The sequence below is a fragment of the Solea solea genome, chromosome 3 (assembly GCF_958295425.1).
Source record: "Solea solea chromosome 3, fSolSol10.1, whole genome shotgun sequence".
In the NCBI taxonomy this organism is placed as follows: domain Eukaryota; kingdom Metazoa; phylum Chordata; class Actinopteri; order Pleuronectiformes; family Soleidae; genus Solea; species Solea solea.
The window spans coordinates 33,086,092-33,099,640 of record NC_081136.1 but is presented as its reverse complement, the minus strand read 5'-3'; the positions used below and the strand labels follow the sequence as shown (position 1 = coordinate 33,099,640).

At 39.5% G+C, this 13,549-nt stretch overlaps 1 long non-coding RNA gene across 1 annotated transcript; it reads left to right on the top strand.

Annotated features, from left to right (window-relative positions):
- The first annotated feature begins 6,185 nt into the window (after positions 1-6,185).
- LOC131456978 (uncharacterized) lies at positions 6,186-13,129 on the top strand. Its single transcript, XR_009239962.1, has 2 exons — positions 6,186-6,759; positions 12,770-13,129. It is a non-coding gene; the product is annotated as an uncharacterized LOC131456978 (long non-coding RNA).
- The last annotated feature ends 420 nt before the right edge of the window (positions 13,130-13,549 follow it).

The following is a 13,549-nucleotide window of genomic DNA, read 5'->3' as shown; positions in this document are numbered from 1 at the left end:
AGTATTGGTATCGGTATTGCTCCGATACTGGTTAAAATCACTGGATCGGGTATGGGACGGATAAAAAATGTAAAATCCAATACAATCCAAAAAAAATCCTTTATATCGCATGCATGAGTCTCACATGTATTCAGACATGAATTCTGTCTCTCTCCCAACACAGAGACAGGACATGAAAATGATGTAGTAATCTCAAAAAATGAATGAGAATAAACATGTTCGTGGTCAGACTGCAGATTGCAATAGAAGTTTTATGGAACTACGGTGGCCTTAGTAAACCACAATGGATATTTTTGTTTTATAAGCTTCTGCTTCAAAATGTGAAATGCATGCACTGGCTGTTTTATCTGTTCAGACTGCTGTAAAAAAAAACACACACACACACACACACAAAGCAAGGCCCTTGTCTAAGGCTACAAAAAAACAAACAAAGTATCATGTAAAGCAGTTACGCAGGTATACAAATGTATTTGTGGGTACTTTGTTCAGTTTAAAAAAGTCATACACTGGAACTTTAAAGCCTCTTTCTGACGGAATTTTTGTTTTAGTATTTTACATAAGTTTCATGTTTCATGTAAAGACAGATGATTAAACCTCAACTCTGTTTAAATTTGCTTTGATGGTCATTTGTGAAGAAGTGAAAACGTGACACTTCACCGTCAAATCATCCCGAGTCTGTCTGAGCATGATCTAAACCGACGTGGATTAATCTGTGAAGGTTGATGCAGATTAAAACAACAAAATACCTTAATATATGGAAGAGTATTAGGGCTACATGTAAAAAAAAAATAAATATTGACTTTAATCTCAGAATTCTGACTTTTTCTTTAATCTCAGAATTCGACTTTTTTCTCAGAACTCTTTTCTTTCTTTCAAAATGTTTCTTTCACATGTGGCCCTAATACTCTCCTGTAATAACATAACATAAAAGAAGCAACATTTTTAATCAGTGCTTGCGGCTGTGTGCTCTTCTTAAACACTGTTTTGGTGCAGTGGTGTGGTGGGAGTGGCTCTCAGGTGCTCGCTTCTCTTATTTTATGCTTCACAGCAGCACAGAACCAAACTGAAAAGAGAAACGTACACTAGAAATGTAAGATCTGTTTTTTTTTAAATGCTGGAAATTCCAATGTATATGTGTACAAGCTCTGCCTCCCTGCACTTCTGTGCTCTCCATGTCCGTGTGGGTGTAAAAGAATTCGACTGCCCGTGCAGTTTGTTTAGTGGTGGTGGTGAATGTTTCTGGCCTTCAGTGAAAAGCCCCTGCTCGCCTCAGCCCATGTCATGCCCACATGGATTTTTAAAAACATGTCAGTAAATGCTGCTTAGCCGTCTCTGCGGCTCCCGCTCCCCCCCAGGTACCGGGTACCGTCACTAATGGAAAACGAGTAGAAGTCGAGCCGAGTCGTGCCAGAACTGTATCGTGGAAAATCACCATAACGTGGCCCTGTGGATACATGACATTAGATTTAGATTCAGATTCAGAGAAGAAGACAACAGCGAGAAAAACAGACAAATTCATGCTGAATGTAAAGTGCATGACAACGTCACTCTCTTCACAGATACAGTAAATATTATTCTACGATTTACTGAGCTGCTCTGACATGTCGGACATCCCAACGTAACGGATACAAAGCTCGATACCAATCCAGAAATTTAACTGGATTAAAAAGTGGAGGTGTGAAAACAGAGCAGGCTAATCCAGGATTAGTTTGACGTTGTGGTTACTGTACGGAGAGATTAGCTCAGTTATTTATTCAGGTTCTCCATAATGAAGCTCCTCCTTTGAACTCTTTTCCGTGTGTGTGTTTGAAGCATTATATCGCAGGATAAATCTCAGACAAAACAACAAACTTCACATTTCTGAGTTAAAATAAACCCGTAGTGACCCGTAGGTTATTTACTTATTATGTTTAGTTCCTCAAATATCCGTTTCTCTTCTACATTTATAGAGCGACTCATTATTTTTAATGTGTCAGCCTCGCAGCCTCAGCCTTTTCTATTTCTGCCACTGAAGCAACAACCCACACATTGACACTCTCTCTCTCTGTGTGTCTCTCCTACACATTTGCACTGAGTCTGCACTATTAAAGTTATTCATAGTGCACTGCTATGGATGGATCTCCACAGCACAAGTCAAGACGACCCTGCTCACCATGCTGCACAATGCAGCACAACAAACTTATCAACCTGGATTTTATGTATTGTTTTCATTTCATTTTTGGTTTGTGGACGAAACAAGGCCTGTCAGAACATCATCATTTTGAGTTTTGAGGAAACATTAATCCACATTTTCTCACATTGTATGGACCAATTAACCGTTAAACACACAGCGTATCGCCGCATTTGGGCAAGCACACTTTGCAATACCGTAATTACGCGGCGGTTTTGCCAACGGAAAAATTCAGACGTTTTCTGAAAGCTAAGAACCTGCCAACTTCAAAGCCAACGTGTGGTTATTACGGCAATTTCACTGATGCAGGAAGCCGGCGAATCAACGCCAGAGAGCAGCAAATTTGATCAAATATCAAAACATTTTGAAAATAGTCAATTTCTCGAAATATTCTATTGTAAATATGTTTTATTCTGTTCAAATTTCAAAAATTAAAATGTTTTTTTCAGGCTTAGGTGTTAAAGGGTTAACGTTCAATTAAGAAAATAATCAACAGATTAATAGTTTAAGAAAATATCTGTGAGATACAGCCCTATTTTATATCACTAAAGATACTGATGTGTTCTGACACAAACCCATACTGTGACTGGACACTGCGTCCATAGTGTAAACACTAGTTTGGACACATCAGATCTCCTCCTTTAAGTCTATAATGAAAGACTGTTCCAGTGACTGTCTGGGCTGTGACTTATTTTGCTTAAGTGGCATCATGGGTTGTCTGGGCAGGTGACACAGGACACCTAATAATGTGCAACGAGCGGCACTCAGCGTGGTTCTACACTGCTGTAGTCCTGTTTCATGTAGTCCTGATTCAAACCCCTGGTTTAAATCATACAACTTTTAGGTGTATTAATCCCAGAGTTAATTGGCCTATTATACAATATATTTGTGTACCTAATAAAGTGGCCAGTTAGTGTACATGTACTATATCTAATTACTTGATTTCCTTCAGGTGCCTGAAAAGTTCTTAAACATTGCATCTTTTTCAACACGAGCAAGGGTTTCAATGTAGAATATTGATTTTAAATAGATGGAGACGGTACGTCAGAATCTCCTGATGTATTATGAACATGACATGCATTAAGAATGCAAGCAAAATGCAGTATGTATGTAGATTTAAATGCTTGATTGATGTTAAATGCATCATAAAATACTGTATATACAGTACATTTGTTGATTTAACTTTGCTTCATTGACCATACAGTGTAATTATTTCCCAACTGCCACATTGGAACCATCCAGAAAACACGGAAAACATGTAAGGCCGTTTTAAAATGATAATATTTCTGCGCTTAAGTTGAAAGGCTTCTTCCCAATAGCTTTGCTTCCCTTCACATGAACACGCACCACATACCAGTGAGTGCACCCGTGTACAGAGGGAGGCAGAGGCCAAGCAAATGTAAACAGCCTCCATTCATTGTCTCATTGTCAAATCTCATTACATCCAGCAGCAGCAGCTAGCGGCTAGCAGCAACAGCAGCAGCAGCTAGAAGCTAGATGCTAGCTGCTAGAAGCTAGCAGCTAGCAGCTAGCAGCAGGGATGTTTTAATTAGCAAATAGAGAGGGTTACAAGCATAAAAAAAACCTTTTCCGAATCTACTCCTCAAATATATCTTCACTATTACGTATCAGGAGAGCAAGGACTTTGTGAGCAGCTTTTTATTTAGTCATTAACAGTTAATAAAATGTACAAAACTTCAACCAAAACGTAGGTAGATAGTATTAAAAAGACACTGTCCTCACCTCTTAGCAGTCTTATTACTGTCATTGACTATCTTATTAACAATTAAATGTAACATGGTTTTCTATTACTGTTCATAAATTGTCAATAATACATTTGTTTTAAACTCCCCAAGTACAGGACCAACAGGCTGGGGGACTCGTTTGTCCCCCGGGCCATCAAACTGTACAACCAGTGTTGCCAGATCAGATTGACAGTTTCCAGCCCAATCACATCGTAGAACCCGCCCAATCCAATAAAAACCAGCCCAAACCACGAAGTTGCCAGACACTCGTGTAAACCCGTAAAATCATAACACATAGACATCCAGAGCTTCATATAGCATCAAATAGCCACACATAAATGATAGATTAACAGGTTTAATGCAACCAACAAGAGCGCAGTAAATCAACCATTGGCTACACAAATTGCAAGATGAACCTCTGGCATCCTAGCGCCAGGCCCAGATTAGTAATAATAACAGCTGCACGTAAAAAGTTGCACTTTTAACCGTGTAGGCCTAATATATTTATACCCTTACCCCACTTCGGCATGATGCTGCTGCTTAGCTAGGTCACCCGCTTCATATTTAGCGCGGCTACAGTGCTGAACTGACGTCACGGACCGGTACGTTGCCGTATGCCGATTGAATAGCCCACAACTACCTCAATTATTTATTTATTTAAACTATTTATTTATTTATTTATTTGAGAGAGAGAGAGAGAGAGAGAGAGCTGTTTTTACAATATTAAAAAACCCGCCAAATGTGGACAAAAGCAGCCCAAATTTTATTCACCCGCCCAATGTATTTTTTCCCCGCCTGACGTAAACAAAAGAAGCCCAATTGGGCGGAAAACCGCCCAATCTGGCAACACTGTGTACAACTCCTCACTGGGGGGGAGGAGGGCAAACAAAAAAAACAGTACAACCACAACAATAACATAATAACATGTGCAATAAAACCATAGACATGTGCAATAAAACCATAGACATGTGCAATAAAACCATAGACATGTGCAATAAAACTGTAGGTGTGTGTGTGTGTACCTATGTGTGTATATGTATGTATATACATATATGTATATATGTGTGTATGTGTATATGTATGTATGTGTATACATGTAGATGTGTATGTATGTATGTATGTATATATATATATATATATATAGGTGTTGTGTGTATGTAGGTATACATACATATATATAGCATGGGTCACTTTCATTTTTATTTTCATTTTCATTTTTATTTTTATTTTTATTTTTATTTTTATTTTTATTTTTATTTTTATTTTTATTCTTATCTTATTTTATTCTACTCTCTATTTTTAACAGTGCTGTGTGTGGATGCTGGAGATGTTAATTTCCCCGAGGGAACCTCCCAAAGGGATTAATAAAGTCGTCTGTCTGTCTGTCTCTGTCTGTTAACAACACTCATTAAATCGTAAATCTTAATAGCAATGACAAATGTCTTAATTGTACTTTTACTGACACTTATATTGGCTTAATTATAGATTACATGGACGCTCAGGAACAGGAAGACGAGCCAAAGGTAAATGTGTGAGCAAGTGGCAATTTATTAATTACCAATTACAGCTTATTAGGACCTTAAAATGCAGTGTTATTAAAGTACAGGGAATACAATTACTTAATTGCAATGCAGTTTGATCATTTCCACCCCTGCATTTTGATATAGATGTGGATCATGTGGTGTTTATTTACTTTTATTTGTATGGGTTATTTTCTGGACAAACAACAGTTGCTGGATTATAGGTTAATGCCTTCTATGTCTCCACATGACAAATGGGTCGTAGCTTTGTTTGCTTAAATAATAACAATGTTGTTTCTGCACAGAAAAAAATAGAAGAACTATCATCTGCCACTCAATCCACCCTGCACGTCTTCTCGCTCTCTCCCCAGTGCTGTGCCATTTTCCCGCTCCATCTGATATATAATATATCACAAAGCCGAAAAAGAGGGGAAAGCAGATTGTCTCTGGGATGTTTTCCAAAGAGTGAGGGCTGATTTGGAGATGGCCCATTTGAATTAAAAACACTGTCTGTGCCTCGCAGTGTTCTCAGGTTATGTAAATGTGCCCCTCGGTTCATCCAGCGTCGTCAAGCCCTGCAAGGCTCGTGCCAAGAGTGTCGTGTGCTTTCCAAAAACAGGTTCTATTACCATGAGAAACAGAGTGGTTCAGAGGACACTGTCAGGGTTTCTATCTGTACACTTATCATTCAAATGACACAGAAAGCTTTGGGGGTGGGGCGAGGTTTCCAAAGAATGAAGGACAATTCACAGTTCAAACCCATGTGGTCCAGACACAAAGGAGAGAAGATTTAAAATGCTGTTCAGTCACTTTGGAAGTGAGGGCCCTTTATTTCTGCTCCGTGAACTGAAACTTCACTAAATTCCTAAAGGACTTTTGCAAACTCATCCATTTTTTACAAGTGAAGCTGCCGTGCTTGGTGTACAAAGACACAAAGATGACACAAAAGTCTTCTAGTTTTATCTGGTTTGCCTTCTAGTTTGACACCAAAATGTACAATTTAAGTTCAATTCAGTATGTAACACATTTATTTGGGTTTCAATTGTCAAACATTGTTAAAGGGGTAGCGAAAAATAGCCAATCCACACTGTCATACTTGTCTGTACGAGTGGGTGTGTTTGTGGGTCTGTCTGCATGTCTTTCTCCCCCTGCAGGTTGGCCCTGGAAACCCCTTTCACCTGGTTTCCCTCCAACTCACCTACTGCTGATTACTCTGATTGCCACCGCTCACTCACTCCTGTCTGAAAGCCTGGAGCAGCTCACCACTATTCACCAGATTGTTTTGTCTTCATTTGTCCCTGCTCAGCTCTTGATCCCAGCCACGGTAACATACTTTGCTTTTCTTTTTTTTTTTGCATGCTCATCTGCCCTTTTTGTCGTGGACTTCTTTGATGTTGTTGTTTACCCAGCCTTGCTGTTGGGTTTTGTTTTGTTTTTTTGGACTCCTTTTGAAATGAAAGATTTTGTGGTTTTACTTTCGACTAGTTTCTGTGTCTGCATTTGGGGCTTTGCTAACGGCCTAACAGTGCTCCTCCATCGCCAGTGCAGCTAATGGCTAAGCTAACAGGCAAGTCAGCAGATTTCATCTGGAAATGGCCCATGCAGTCTATTTGAATGGATGGGAAGAAAAGAGGATTTAGAGTCTGCAGTGCAACTTTATCCACTTTGTAAATGTATTGATTTAGCCGACTGGAGTTCTTGACTTATAAGTGCTGAGTGGGTGCTGGGTTTGTGGAAACGCATGGAAACCCCCCCCCCCCCAACAAAATCACTGTTTTTTAATTACCTTCTCATTGTGTTTGATGCTACTGTATCTCTGAATATGAGTTGTCGCCTCCCTGCATAATTGTGGTTGTTTAGACTCGACAATTTCCCTCAAAACATGAAATCAAAGAGCTGAAAAGTAAGAACATGCATTATCTACATTCTGAGGACTTCTGTTTGCTATAAAGAGCCAAACGTGAGTGGGGAAAATAAGCTGATAGTGGCATCATCATGAGTATCATTTGACATCTGATGCACTGTTTGTGTTTAGTATCCTTCTTGATGGATGTGAAAAGAGGAAAACATTTCCGATTTGGTTCAGTCCAGGAAACTCCAATGTTCGTCTTTTGCCACTTTGAAAGGTTTGGGACGTTTTGTCCACATCAGCAAGTAAGAGGACAACCAGCAAAAGACAACGAGGAGACACATTAACACTGGCTCTGGACCGACGAGTTTCCCACTCCCCTGAACCACAACTGTATCAGAGTAAACGGAGACTCTGCGATAATTAGGTTCAGACTCGATATAGGGAACGAGGACTGAGCTACAGTATAACCTTCCTTAGGACACATAGAGACAGAAAAATCTATGTGGTTAAAAGCATTAGTAAGGAGGGAAGATAAAAAATGGAGCCACTGAGTGACTGACATACAAACCTTTGACCGAGATCTTTAATGCCTAATCAATGCAGCACTCTTATGTCTTAAGAGCGGGAGGAAGGAGACATTATGGCAGAGGTGGATGATCTTTTATTCTATCAACGATCATGTTGGTTTTTGTAACGTCCTTTTTGAGGCTTATGGTAAATTACTGAGCATACATCACACTACCATGTAGTGACTGAAACTGTTTCTCTTTGGCAGAGGTGGAAAGTAATGGATTACATTTAGTTAATTCCTTGAGTCCGGGAAGTGACAGCTGTGCTCCTGATCTGCCAACCTAGTTTGACCATGTTCCTGTAGATGACTCTCCTGCTGCCTGCCCACCCTCTTACGGCTCAAGCAACCTCCAAGTACAACCAGTGACTGCACACAAAATACTGTCAAGTATCTGCAACAGTTAGATTTAGACTTCAGTACATAAATGCTCTTTCTGTATTCTTCTGTGGACAATCATGAACCTGGAAATAACACCTCCTTGCTCACACCTGGACTCCCTCAGAGTCCAGGTGTTCAAATAAACTTTTTTAAATCTAAAACTCAGTCTTGGTGGTGTTCTGCTTTTACAGTCTGCTTAAACTTGTCTCTACGGGTGAAAAAGAAGTTTGGTCATTTAAATAACATTTTATCCTGAAAACATCTTGGCTGCACGTACGCTGACCTGTTACTATTAACCAATATAAGATTGGTGTTTAAAAAAAGTAGGAAAGCTTCTTGGTAATGGCATGAAATGACTGAGATTATTTAAGTACATTAGTTTGTTTGAACTGGAATTCTGTCCAGCATACTTAGTGGTTCACAGACGTGACTTTATTTCAGCTGAAACTGATTTCCTGTCTGAAAATCCTCCAAAATCTACTTCCAAAAATCTTTTTGGAAGTCATTCAGTTTGTTTCAGGGAAGTCCGGGTTATGACGGGGTTACAGGAAAAATCCTGATGCCTCGGCTCTGCTGGGAAAGGCATGGAGCATGTAACGCACAATGTCCTCGGTTTAAATCTGACCCAGACTCTTAGTCACATGAACTCAGCTGTGTCCACCCTGTAATTGAAATTGTGGCGAACAAAGCTGGAGGCAGCATCTGCACTAATATAGCATTTAAATAAAATGGGTGTTTTATCTGAAATAATCCTCATTGATATCAACACGGGAAGCAGATTATCTGTAATTGGAAGCAAATGTGACGTTCTAATTTCTACGTCAAATGTTTGGGATTTTTTGCATTGTAAGTGTTGTGAATCCTAACCTGTCACCACAGAAATGAGTCCATCATGTGTGACCTTGTGACTGGGAACCAAACATGCAGGTTTTGCATCAAGTCATAATTACATTACACGGTTCCACCTTGCTCAACCAGTTTGACACACGTGTCACTCTACAGAGCTGATAAATTCCATGTCTGTGTACACATAAGCAACACTTCCAGTCAGAAAAAAAGCTTATTTACAGTACATGTATTATCTACAACAACCTCTTTTACTGCGTCATTTTACAAGAAATAGACAAACGCAACCTCGGTCACCAAAGCTTCTTCAATTTGGTAAATATTCCTTTCTTGTGCTGAGAAAAACAAGATGTCACTACTGCATAACTGAAAATATATCATCTTCTCGCTCGCCAAATGTGATTAAATGATTCCATGTGGCCGGCCACTTAATATCATGTTATAATGAAATCATGGCCTGGTGTGTGTGGCTGAGATGATATAATATATAATACTAAATCTGTTTGCAATACTAATACAACATTAAATGATGTGTTTATAAGCATTTAATTACAATTCTTCACATGCTGTTATTTACAGCATTTATCTTTTGATTCTGTTTTTGATATTAACAAATATTAATTTATTTTGCATCATAAATAAAACATTTTTTAAAGGTGAATAAAAATCACAGGAAAGTTGTTTTCGTGTACACCAGCATCCTTTAGTAGTAGTCTCTCATTGGCTCTTGTGTCGTTGGTGTTTGACACCCCTGACTTGGCTTAGAGTAGCAGCTTAAAGATGCATTCAAGGGACGTCATCACCTCTGCAAACACACTTGAAGTCTCCTACCTAAACACTTGCTGCCACCTTGTCATGCAACACAAATTATGTAGACATTGGAGTGGATAGTCGCATACACTGATCGACTTTTTACAATCAGTCCAATATTTCAATTTTATTTGTATAGCGCCAAATCAAGACATACACGATCTCAAGGCGCCGTACAGGGTAAGAGTAGAGAAACCCAGCAGTTCACACAATGAGCAAGCACCAGGCATCTGCCTAGACAGGTTGGGGTGAAAGGGAAAAACGGGGCAATAGAGGAGATGTGGGGGGGACAGAAAGGACAAGAGGGAGGTGAGGAGAATTGTATGAAGACAGTCCTGAATCAGTTATACTTTTAATGTCGACGTCAATGCTCGTGCCCACTGGAATCTAGACCCTCTTTCATGTGTGGTCTCCACCCACCAAGCATCCTTATTCTCCCACGTGGTCAAATTACTGTCGTCGATAATACAATAGACTTCCACTCAAGCTGCCTGTGACTCAATGTTGGGAGACGTGTGGGGAGAGTTTGGGGAATAATGGCAAGTGGGTGGAAAACGGAGTAGGCGGTATAGAGCAGATCTGATCTGTGCCAAGCAGCTTTGTTCATAATAATTGTATCTATAATTTCTCCCCCTTCTCCTCTTGTCTTGCCGTCCTTGATTGGAGGAGCAGTGGTGATAGTGTGTGTGTGTGTGTGTCCGTTCCAGGATGTATATATAGCTCTCATTAGACACATCCTTCCAGAGCCAGGGTCACAGCACAATGAGGTGATAACTAGGAGACTGCATTTGTCTCACACACGCTGTTCATACAAAGAACTTTTTTCTTTTTAAACACGTTTTCTTGCCAACAGATGTTCACATAAATATAACGTCTCATCAACTGTTCAATCTGTCTGGTTGAGACATTCCAGCATGCATTTGGTGCAGCAGGTGGCCAGTGGGCGTAGGAAGGGGTAAGGGGGTAAGGGGGGGGTGCTGTTATTGCCAAAAAAGACATGGTGGAATGAATGGAACCACACTTGCACACAAATTCATCTGTGAGACAGACGTGGATGTGGTCCCTCAGCTTGTAGACGGAAGGATGGGGATATTTTTCCCTCTGTTGTTCGTCCTGTCGTCATGGCAACAACAATCCAACCTCAGAGAAGTTGCTTGTTTTCCAGTGGACAGCCTTTGTGTCATTTTCTGGTACAATACGAACGGACAATTCACAGCACAATTAATGTCGGAGGCATCAAACATTTCCAAAAAAAATATATATATATTGATTTTAAATCAATGTCTGTCCTGGACTCTATTTTTTTGGCTGATTTTAACCATAAATGGACCAGAAAATATGCTTTTGCTAATTTTTCCAGAATAACTTTCAATATCTGGCTGTTATTTGCAATTTACTGCCGTGTTAAAATGTATTAGCGAAAAAAAAGACGTTTTATTTTGAAAAAAGTAGTAACAGTATAAGATATATTTAAAATAACGTGTGTCCAAAAACAGGCCAAAAAAATTTGCGGATAGTATGTGCAGGCGTTTTTTCCAACTCTCCGTGCAAGCATGTCATCTTCGATACGCTCGGTGTTAAAGGGTTAATTTAATTGTCTACTATTATGAATATCTGTCACTTATTAGTTAATTAGTGATAAGCTAATTTAACTCCCTAAGGCAAAAAAGAAGCATCTCTATCTCGCTTGTTATAAAAGCCTTTATCAAAGGTCCTGTGTGCAAGAATTAGTGACATCTAAGGGTAGGAGTGTAGACTGCAGCACACAGAGGACTCCTCCGGCCTCCGAGATAGACGATCATTCTGTGCGTCTTCGATGCCTATGGTGAGATGACCTTTGCATCTACAGATAAACAGGATAAGTGTAAGCTGGATGAGAACAGTGAGGAAGGATATCCACCGGAAGACAGAGTGAGATGCAGGAGACAGATGGGCAGAGTGAAACTAAATCAGCATCGACAATCGACATGCTCGCAAATTGGTAACTACAGATCAGATTTCCTTGTAGGGCGTTTTCATTGTTTTAGACCTGAAATGCTGAAGGTCGTAAAGTGTCGAGTCTGTAGATGTAGAACCTTCTCAGGATGAGGCAGAACCTCATTTCTGAAGAAGTGGTGAGGGACCTAAATGTACCTGGTATTCCTTATGTTGTGGGGACCTAAATGTATGTATTTACATAGCGCTTTTCTAGTCTCGATAAACACTCAAAGCTGCTTTACACTATAGTTTAGGTGATTAGGTGATAAGGTGAAGACGTGTTTCAAGGTTAAGGTTAGGATTCGAGCTGAAACAATTAATCGATTATTAATCAATTACTAAATGAATCAACAACTATTTTGATAATCAATGATTAAAACAAGATTTCCGATTGTAAATGTGAGTATTTTCTTCATTTCTTTGCTCTGGATGACAAAGAAATCATGAAAACTTTTTGGTTTGTGGACAAAACAAGACATTTGAGAACATCATCATTTCCAGGTGCGAACACCGATCAACATTTATTAAGGTTTTCTGATACTTTATGGACGATTAATCGAGAAAAGAATCGACAGATTAATCAATTATGAAGATAATCGTTAGTTGCACACTTGGAAACCAGTGTGTGTGTGTGTGACATTTTGACCATGCAGGGACATTTTGTACAACTTTAAAGTGCTTTTTCAGGGTGAAGACCTGGTTTTATGGTTAGAATTTGGTTTATAATCGGGTTAAAGTTAGGCACTTAGTTGTGATGGTTAGGGTTAGATTAAGGAATGCTTTCTGTCCTCACTAAGATAGAAAAACAAGTGTGTGTGTGTGTGTGTACTTGCTGTGAATCATATGTAATAAGGGCGTGGGCTTGTGTTTGGGCCACTCCCCTTTCCTTTCTCGTTACAGAGCCACTGCACTGCGGAGGAAACTTGAACTGTGCCCAGCTCCTGTGAATATCAGTCACAAACAACTCTGTCCTGGTTCTCCACACAAACAAGCAAACACACACACACACACACACACACCCGGACCCAGGAGTAGACGTGCCAAAACAAACGACCGAGGATCAAGTTCAGTTTTGCATTAAAATGTGACATTTTAAAGAAGTTTCAAAAGGAAATGTATTCCATGTCCATTTCAGTGTTATTAAGATTTTATCTAAAGCTTGGTAATTTAACACAAGGCTATGTAAAGTCATGTCTGAGGCATTTCCTAATGTGTCTAGATTAACTGCTTCCAGATTAAATAAAAACTTGATGTTCTCCAGTGCTGTGCTTTCTGTTCCTTATTTCTCTAGTCCAGTTTTATTTCTAGTTTCTATGTGTTTCGTCAAAGTGACTCAGTCCTAATGACAAAAGCTGCAAATAAGGTGAAACTCATTGGGGCCAAATGCCACAAGAACCAGTGTATGCAGGTTTTGGTTTTTTTAAAGAAGGTATTGGACAACAGATAGGGTTGAAACAAGGACTTATAATATTAATAAAAACATGGAAAATCATTGGTGAGAAATTAAGAAACCTGGTTGTATTTGTTTTCTTAGGAGAAAAAGTATTAAAAACCTCTCGATTGCTCTTTTGTGATAACCCTGGTTTACATTGCTCTACATTGCTGAGGTCACTCGCCCCACGACCCTCATGTGGAGGATAAAGCAGTAGAAGATGGATGGATGTATAATATAATTCCATG